Source organism: Scomber scombrus, chromosome 4 (assembly GCF_963691925.1).
Source record: "Scomber scombrus chromosome 4, fScoSco1.1, whole genome shotgun sequence".
NCBI classification, from domain to species: domain Eukaryota; kingdom Metazoa; phylum Chordata; class Actinopteri; order Scombriformes; family Scombridae; genus Scomber; species Scomber scombrus.
Genome location: NC_084973.1, coordinates 4,223,758 through 4,234,660, shown reverse-complemented (window position 1 = coordinate 4,234,660; position 10,903 = coordinate 4,223,758).

Sequence of the window (10,903 nt, the reverse complement as noted above, 5' to 3'; positions counted from 1 at the left end):
CCCAGAGTCCCAGCAAGGTCCCCGATTAGCCTATAACTGCAAATTCGACTATTAGGGAGCGCAGGCCAAAAATACAAGCCGGGCTGACTGGAGGAGGGGCCCCTGCTGAGCTGGGCCCTCTGTCATTGGGGCTAAGAAATATAGCCTATCTGCTGTTTGTTTCTAGGATGATTTTGTTTTGGAAGTGTGCTGTGGCTACAGGTCAGCGGAGCACCAACATAAGACAAGCTCTGTCTCTGTCTCCCAGATATATTTGTACAATAAATAAAGGGGAAGGGCTAAGGCCTGGCTTATGTTTTGACTTCATCATTTATATTTTGTTCATTTTGTGCCTCCCCCACCCACCCACAACCATTTTCTGCTGGAGTGGCAGGGTGATAGTGAAAGATGATAGTGGTGTAATCACTCTGGGTGAAAGCTACAGGAAGATGAGGTTTAGCAAAATCTGAAGATAATTTGTAAGATTAAAGATCGTGAGCACGTGCGTGGCTTGTTAATCGGTTGCCTTCTTCTCTTCCACGAATACATTATAAGTTGGTTTGCTGCTTTAAAAAAAAAAAAAAAAAAAAACGGAAAAAACGCTGAAAGAAAATACTCTCAATGGCCCTTCAGTGACATTTAAATGCAGCTATATTGTACAGCACTAACACTTACTCTGTGAGGCTAACCCTGTAAATATTACAAGAACAAACTGCTCTATGCAGTGTGAACAAGGTTACTCATCAGCCCTCTACTGAGCTTTTCAGACTCTTGTAGCTCCTTGCTTTTGTATTTGCTGTACCGTGACACTCAAAATGCTTGTTATTCATGTGTGTGCTTCATGTGTAGGCACAGATGTGAAAATATAATTGTTTGTCAATGCATTAGCCAAAACAAGTTCAGGAGTCAGTGTTTTTTCTGCCCTCTAGTTTGCAAAAATAGATTTTTATACAACATGAAGCAGATGCCATTGGAATGCAACTGGGTTCATGCAAATATCAATGAAAATAAATGTTTTTTTTTTATCAGGTTGAACCTACCACCATTTGATAAATCAGTGAGATAAAGAGTATACAGATTGCTATGAAGTCCAGCTCACTGAATTTGAAGTGAGACAATGATTATCCAGCAGTGTACTGGACCAGAACTGTTTGTCGGATGGTCAAATATGTTTTGTAAATCCACCTCGCCCCCAACACATTTCCAACATTACTGCACAGGACAGCAAACTCAGCACTTGTAATAACAAACACTGACATCTTGCCATGGTCTACAGTTCATCTGGTGTGTTAGGTGTAGATCTACTATTCTTTTGAAGCACTCCACAACCATTGCAGTACAGCTCCTGGATGCACTGGCTTTATATGGTCTATGAATTATAACCCCAATATTTGTAAAATAGATAATTAAATGAATTTAAAGCTACCAGCAGTGATGAACAGACCCTTGCACCTTGCATGATTCGGAGGGAGCGGTAGCTATGGTGTCAAAACTAGAGGTCAGTTGACACAGCTTTGAATTGTCATGATTATTGCACAATGTGTGAATTGGTACCTGAAATATTAATGCAGAAATACATTTACCAGAGGACAACTGACATGGATATACATTTTCATGAATACTGGACATTGTAAGTATAGAGAACACCCACTAATTATACGCCATGTTGCTGTATATCATGGGTAGACCTGCCATGTCAATTTAATGTAAATCAGCCAATGTTTGTCATGAGGTTTACTACATGTTGTCAGTAGTTGGCTCTATGACTATTACTCTGTATTGACATGTAGATGTGTTTTGTGAGTTTTCAAGCACCACTAGCATATCAAATGCAATATCAAGTTGAAATACTTACTAGTTTGGCGTTATTAGTTTGATGAGATCAATGATGTCTCCAAATTTCACGAACATCCAAGTAATGACCGAGCTCAGTCAGCAAAAAAAATTGGCAATTTTGTTCAGTTTTGAAGTGTGTGCCAATTTTCATGGCTTTTCAAGCATTGGAAGCCCCTCAAAAATGCAATGGCATACTAGAATTAGAATAAAAATAAAAATTAGAATAAGAAGAATGAGAATGTGCACTACAAAATCTAAAAGCTAATTTCATACTTCAGCAAAAAATGATTTGTGACACAGAGTCAGATTACAACTTTTGCCATTTTTTTTAATTTGTTGGTTTGGTGACAGAATGTTGTCACTATAGCACATAGCATTGTTGCTATCATTGTTAAATTGTTATGTTATAATATATTTTAAACCAAGCATGCCTGAAATAAGAGCTGACTTAGCATGTGACTGTACACACTGTCACTTTCTGACTTGAACACTGATCACAGTTTCAGGTTTTTTTTTTGTGTACTTAATAATTTTGACATTAATAATCTTCCGTATACCTCATATCATGGAGTCCATTACCAGCTATAATTGATCCTCTCATTGGCCTTAGCAATGAAAAGGCCTGACTTTCACCTGTGATACACAGTCACAACCTTCCTATTTAACTAATTGATAAATCTATACTGCTAAGGAGAGCTGTGTGAACAGGTGAGAGCACCTGGGCTTCGTGTTCCACAATAAGATAAAGAAGAATGGTGAGATTTTTTGCTAAACAGACTACATTCAGTGTCCTCATGCCTGTCCTTGACCAAACCGGGGCACAACCACAACAAACCACTTAGAAGAGGGAAATTAAGTAGAACGACTACAATAGAATGGAGAGAAAGCAGACATGGCAGGGGTTTTCCTTAGTGTCATCCTACAAGGTCAAATCAAAAAAGAACCCTAATCTATCTCTCTGATCCCTATAACACACAGCTTCTCCAAATTCACCCAAGAAAACTCAGCCTATCAACTGAACTGCATTGGCATTGCACTAAATGGTGGATTGATTGAAGAGGATAATAAATCATAGCTCATAGTTAACTTAACCGATTGACTCATGCCCCCTGCTGGTACATTCTAATCACTGACATAGTGGCTGTCATTTTTATAATTGAGCCATCACGAAGTAACATTTGCACATCATGCAAATAAAGAAGGCAAACAATTATATATTTAATAAGTAGTACTGATTTATTAATCAGTACTACTTATTAAATATATAATACCAGTTGTAGAAAAGTAGACAATAAGTAATCAAGTGTGTTAGAATTAGTAGAAAGAAAAGGCTGTTTCTCCATAAGATACACCTAAACTCATACAATTAATAACTTCCACACAATCTAAATGACATCTACAAATACAAATACAAATATATGGACACCCAATCATTCTAAAGCCATGATCATTACCCTGCTGCTACAACAGCCTGCTACAGCTTTCCAGATGTTGTGGCCTGGCTGCAGGTATTTGCTCCCAGTCAGTCACAAAAGCATTAGTGAGGTCTTATCACTGATGCTGAGTGATAAGGTCTGGTTCACTGTCTGCATTCCCAGTTCATCCCAAAGGTGATGAATGTGGGTGAGGTCAGGGTGTCATTTTACACCAAACCTCAAAACCTACCAGTATGTACAGTATTCGCAATTGAGACCCTAGACGGTTATTGAGGGATATTCGTTTTAGTTTTTGCTTTTGAGACTTTTTTCGAATGTTTTAATTTTTATGTTGCAATTCAGAGTCAATGAAGTTACCATATGTGGTTCCTAAAACATGTACCAAAAAGTTTCTATATAAAAACTAGTTCTACAACCTCACAGAGAGGCATGGGGAGGCTATTTTGTTTACCAAAAGTTACCAAATACAGTCACTTGTCCAATAAAGGGATAAACTATTGTCTTAGTGTAAAGTATTTTTACAGCTATGCAAAAAACCCAACATTTTACACAAACAGGAAATGATACATAAGCTCATTGATGCATGTCAATGAAACTGCAACATTACAATGTTTATTGTTCTTTGAACTGTGGACTAACTACCTGCTACACAGTTGGATGATCTCATTTTGGGACCTATGAGCTGATACTGGTACTTGATCCACATTGGGAACTGTTTTCTAGAATTGCTGATCATCAGCTGTTAACCATAAACATCACCAGCTGTTAGCTGCCTGGCTAGCCTAGCCAAACTAGCCATCATGCTATCTGCAGAAGGATGCCCTGCTTGGATTGAGATTTCCTTTTTGCATTGCATTGTTGGTAAATAGTGTCCATCAAACCCTCCCAAAACCTGCAACAAATTTGGAGCCACACTGTTGTTTGTCTGATCTCTGTTTAGGAGCGGCTGAGATTATCGTTAAAATGAGATTAGCTGGTCCATCTTGAAGGTCAACCCTGCAGTTCAGGTTCCAATGGGTAACAGGTGTAGCTCATTTATGTTCCATCACAAGAGGCGAACTTTGCAAGCAAAGTCTTGAGGAGCTGTACCATTTATTCACTGACAAAAAAGCCTAAACTGTACATACACTGCATTGCTTTGTTCACAGTTATGCTGCCAACATTAGAGCATGCACCAGCACCAGAACTCCTCCACTTGGGGCAGAAACTCATTCCCAGTCCATCTTTTACCAGAACAACACCATGGCCTCAAATTTGAAGGTGCCGACTGTCATCCCACTCAACTGTCCCAGTGACCGCTGGAAGTCACAGTGTGTAGAATAACCACATCATCTGCCAAAAAATTAATAATAAATGAACAATAATAATAATAATTATTATTATAATAATAATGAAGCCCCAGCTGTGCCTTGAGATTCTGTCCCAAACAACCTTGGGCAATCTTGGATTGAGGAGGCGAGTGAATTCAGTGGAGACATGGAGAGTCACCTTACCCCTCTCTTTAGCTACCAATACATTTCTTCTTTTATCCCATAAAGTTGTTATCATGACCTCCTGGAGCACAGGAAAACAGAGGTCACTGGTCACTTGGACAAGAACTTGCGGTTATGAGACTGATTAATTCATTAAATTGAATAAGGGTTGGTGCTTCCTCCTGGCATCAAGAAACCTAAAAACAGGGTGGTTCTCTGGGAACGTTGTATGTCATATTAACACACGCCAATATTCCTACATCAACACTCATTGAGAATCAATGTCTGATTCTGTGTTTGACTTACTGTTGAGAATGAGGACACAGCTCTTACTGGAGTTATATGACAACCAAATGACTTGCAGCAACGTCCCTGGTACCCCATACTCATTTGGCTTTGATTGGGTTGTCGTAATTACTGTATTAACAGTGCAGCTTAATTTAAAAGTTGGATGGCTGGCCCAGAGTCAATACACTGTGCTTCTGAAACATTCTCAGTGGGGTAGGACACCAGGTGGACACACACGCGCCCCGGTGGGATCCCAAAACTGTAGGCTGGCTACTTGTTAAATGATCAGCATGGCATCTAGCGGTGAGGTTGGAGGTTGGAGATTGAAACCAACTGAATACCCTTCCCTTCCAAGTGTGTAGGAAAACTTACAGTCACCGTAAAACTCACAAAAACAAACGATGCCACTAACGCTTACACAACAGACCTTTAAATTGAAAAAATAGTAATTCTTTTATAAATGAGTAGCAAGTAATATTTTCAATATTTTGTGAGAAAGTCATTATCAGGGCAGTGAATTCCAAATGAATAACAGGGGGTGGGTGGGGTGGGTGGACATAATAAATCACCACCACTTCTTGCCCTTGACAAGGTTCCTGATTTTGAACAGCCCCTATTCTTAACAGTGCTCCTTTCAGAACTTGGCTTTTGTGTTGGGTTAACAATAGGAAAACGCTGTTAGTTAAGGCTAAACTCAATTGCAACCTTGCTCGATCTTAAATATATCTTCTGTATAGTAATCCATCACTGTGGGCTGAAGCTCTTGAATGAACCACTTGGTTTGCATGAATTCACGTGTGAAACAGTAAGGCTGTACTCAGCGACTGTAAACACATTGATTATGAAGGAGCTAATGAGGGAAATGAATCGTAAGGCTGTGCTTCACTCAGGCTAAAAAGGCAAATTCTTGTTAATTTCACAAAGTTATCTTATTGTTACCACAGCTGTTTATTCACTTAACAACAAGAGTTAAAGCCCACATCAACATCCGACAGCCGCTAAAACGCCATTTAAGATTTTTTAGTCAGTAGGTTTGAATTCTACTCGGTCTTATTCAGTAGTTACTGGCCGCTCCGATGCAAAAAGCTTTTCATTACACCCACTGGTTATTACATCATCATTTTCTATTTATCAGTCTGTAAGGGAATCAGTTACTGAAACACCAGTCCTGAATAGTCCCTGTGGAGAAATAGCTTAAATAGGTCTTTCATGGTTTTTGTTGAATCTTTTCTCTCCATTGAAAAATACATCATTCTATTTCCACCAGGACAAGGCCTCAGTGGAATTTATAGGAGCGTCCTTGCAAAAAAAACAAAAACAGCAACACCACATAAAATATAATAGACTTGTTAATGAATTAGGAAAAAGGATCATAAATAAATAGGATGGAATACGTTTAATAAAATAACAGCAATACATATATTCATTCATGTATATATTTAATTCATATAAAAACACGAAAAAAACATATTTTCAGATAAATATATAAAATAGATGAATACAGTCTTAAAATATTGAAACACTGTGGATCACAACTGTCACATTGCCTCCAATTCAAAGAACAAGTACCACTCAGACCATAAAACAACTATGCTAAAGTTTTTTTTCTCAAGATTCTCAGCCCAAGGTTTCATTTTCTTTCGCTAAATCCAATTTTTAAAAAAAAGCTCAGAGGACTCAGTCAATACATGTATATGGAATAAAATTCCTTCTATCTAGCTGAATTCTAATTCGTCACAATACGCACAACCCTGAGAACATTTCGTAATATTTCTTACGGGCTGTTGTTACTACTAGCTGTTTGTGTTTGGGTTCAGTCGTTGTAGTTTTCAAGGATGTGGTGGGATAAATAAATAAAAAAAGGAGTTTCTGTTATTTTGTGCACCTCACCAAACTTTACAAACTATAATCATAAAATTCACCATAGAATTTGAACTTTGAGTGACTCTCTCCTTTTCTATCTAGTATCTTTTACTCTGAAATTTGATGACTTTTCCTAAAGTGACCCAAAATGCACAAACATGAAAATATTTTAAAATGTTATACTTTTGTTTAGATGCTACAAATGTTTGTCCATTGAGGCTGTTCTGGGCCAAATTACCTCCGTATCTATTGACATGTGTTTTAGTGAAATGAATAGTTCATAGTTTTAATAAGATAGTAGTTATGAGGATTTCTTTTTATGATGTAGCAGTGAAGACTGATGGCTCTAATGGTTATACAATAAACCCCACACTTCCATTAAGTTCTTGTCATTTTCACTTTACATCAAATACATTTACATCATTATTGCTATGTTATATTTTCATGTCTTAGGTAAAATAGGACATGATATTGTGTGATAGGAGCAGTTTTTTCTCCAAAAATGAGTGATGTAAAACCTAAAAAATACACTCTCTCTGCTCTCTGAAACATGAATCACTCATTATTATAATTATTGATCATTCTGTTCAGAATTTGGTATAAACATTTTTTATGGGGGGATTCTTAGGTAAAAATTGAACATACTACGTACAATATGAACGGTATATAAGGGTTAAACAGCTGGTCACTGTGGGGGGTTTTTTGGGGGACCATTTTCCACTGTTGATTAATCTATATTGGGTGTTCTAATGAATATTTCTAGCATGGTGTTTGTGAGTCAAAATAAACTACAGTGTTGTCATGGTCATGAAGGAGCATGTAATCCATTGCAATATTTTGTCCCATGTGTTTTTAATCATTTTAAAATGACAATGAAGCTCTACAGCACAATCAGGCTTTGATACACCCACTATATTTAATGATTGATGTAGAAGCCAAACTGAAGTTAATAAATATATGTTTACACACGTGTCTAATAGCATCTGTTAATATGAATTTACAGTTTGAAGAAATCCAAGTTTGCAGACATCTTACAGTGCAAATATTGCCGTAGACGGAGCCAAACTCTGTCCAAACCCCCCCTTTCAAATAATCCTTGACCCACGGACCCCTCTGAGAATTTGGAGAGAGATCTTAAAAGTGTTTGCATACATCTCATAACATCTGAAAACTGGAAATAAAACTCCTTTTTGGTTCCTTTAAATCTCTTCTCCTCGCCAGATAATTGCAGGTCTTATCACCGTTTATGTTGAAAATGAATTTATTGCATTATGAGCGTGGCGCTGAGAGATTTTTATTATCTGGACACCAGATGTTCAACTGGAGATTTATGCCAGAATCACATTCATTTTCAAGGCTACAGAAGGCTGGTTGGTAATTAGCTGTCATAAAAGAGGACTTTACAAAACGGCGGACATCAGACTAAAGAACGAGCAAAACACTGAAGGATTCATTCTGAGGAATGTATTGACTTACAAAACACAGTGGCAAAATGTGAAATGAATTAAAACCAAACTGAGTCTCTTTCCTAATACAATTGTTCCAATGAAGACTTCATCATATGCAAACAAATGCAGTGCAGTCAGAGGGCATGCGTCGGTCCAGGTGCCCTCCCAGTCATTCTGCTGTCGGTAACTATTCACATACACATTATCCAGATTTGTGTGAATACCTATGAAGCTGTGATAGCTCAGTAAATATCTACAGTACAATACACGAGACTTTTGTGTGAATAGGATCAACTTAATGCCTGTGCAGCCATGGATAACACGGTATGTTATTCTACACTCAATACGCACATAAAGACCCAAAGTTATATTTCTGTTTGGTTGGTTAAATGTGGTTCAAGGAATAACATTTTTTTTTGCTGCTTTAAGGATTTCTACAAAGAACCTTTATGTAACTTGGACTGTGTGTCAAACACAAATTATACTTTCTGCATCTGTGTAGCTGTGAAGGGTGACAGACGTGGATAAGCAGATGTGCTCGCACGTTGTTGGTGCGTACAGTCTACACATTCAAGTCCCACGGTCATAAATGGAATCTCAATTCTGAGCAGTTGCCAGGCAACCGGCAGAGACTCCAGTAAGTTAAAGCTCACAGCAAAGAAATAGTCCAGCACATAAGCCATCTAAAATTGACTTTTTTTTTTATTTTTTATTTTTTACAATTTTAGGATTAAACAGGCAATATATGATGTGTTAATTAGTGAGTTTTAGAGTTCCTGTTAAGATTGATTACCTTTCGACAGAGTCACAGTAGCTGTAAGTTTCCTCCTGTTTCCAGTCGTAATGCTGAGCTAAGTGTCAATTTCCTCATTTAACTCACTGCCAGAAAGCAAATAAGAGTATTTCCAAAAAGGTTGAACTATTCCTTTAAGGCGCCGACCATGAACCGTAATGTTCCAGGATTACGTCCGGCCGGGACCTTTGTTTCATGTTGTTCCACTTCTCGTTCTCCTCGTGTTTCCTGTCATGTTTTCTACTACTGGCTGTCTGATAAACACTGAAAAATGTAAAGAAAAAAAAAAAGAAGTTGTCATCTGAACATGTCCATGACCGTCCATGTACAGGCCAACATTTATGAGTGCATGCATGTGTGCAAACATCCCGTTTAATATGAACAGGAGTCTATATCCTGTTCTTTAGAGCTGGACACGGATGTCCTCGTGCAGACCCTTGCGGCTAAACAAACAGATCATTTGAGCTAGGGCTGCATGCTTGTAACTGTCTACCGTCCACTTTTGGAGTATATCAGGAGCTTTAGGTGTTAAAACAATCTGGTGCTCCTTGTTCAAACACATCTTGATCACTCCATGAGTTTGGGCCTGATCAGAACCTCAGAGGAAACCACTGTAAGGGAACACCAAGACAACCTCCAAGAAGATGTGACAATCAAGACTGACTTATTAAATATGATAAATAACATCATCATTCTTTACAGTGCCACATAACTCCAAATATCTGCATATAAATAGAGCAATAGGTGTCCTCACTTATGTTTGTCTTAAGTTCTACTACCCATTTTAATTTTGACCTTATGTCTTGTTGCTTAAACTACTGAAATGTGTTGTGGGGACTCTGACATTACTACAGTTCTTCTTCTACCAAGAATTGTGCAAGTGGCTGAGGATCCTTGAGACCTACTTCACAGTTGAATGCAGTGATTTGATCAGCTGTTATGTAGAGTTAAGACATTAAGTATTCTGTTTGGCTTTACCACATAAAAAAAAAACCCCAGTTCAGCTAACTTATCACACCGTCTCTCTCAAGGAAAAATCTGAAAGTTTAACACTGACGATGTCTCCAGCTTCACTGTGAGGTCCATTCTTAGACTGTGTGTACTGGAACTTGTGATGTCACAAATCATGCATCATCATTATTTCCATTAATCTCAGAGAAACTTTAAACCAGGGGTGTCATTTTAGTTCAGGGGTCACATATAGCACAATTTGATCTCAAGTGGGCTGGACCAGTAAAACCACTGCATAATAACCTATAAATAATATATAATATACTTTACTATAATAAACCATAGCAGTGCATTTTATTGAGCAATTGAAATGACTTTTCTGCGATTTTCATACTTTGTGAAGTTATCCAGTAGGTCAGATTGGACCCCTTGGTGGCCAATTCTGGTCCACGGGCCGTATGTTTGACACCCCTGCTTTACATTTTCAACAGCTGAATGTAAAAAAGTACTTTAGAGTCAAACTCTGCACGTACCGCATTCTGTACAGTGAAGCTCAAACATCCAAGTGAAGGAAACTTAAATGATAAAAGTTATTGAAAGACAGTAAAGTGTTTCAATTTTGGCATTTTTGGCATTATTGTGTGTTTATTTCAGCATGGGTACTTTTTTAATGTGTAATAATATATTTTCTTTTCTTTCTTTCTGGTTTGCTTCAGCTGTGTAAATTGGTATTTTGACACTCTTTTTCTTCCATACCACTCAGCCCTGTTTCACCCCTCTGATCACCTCAACATTGTTGTCTCTTGTAAGAGGTCATTGATTCATTGTGGTTGTGGC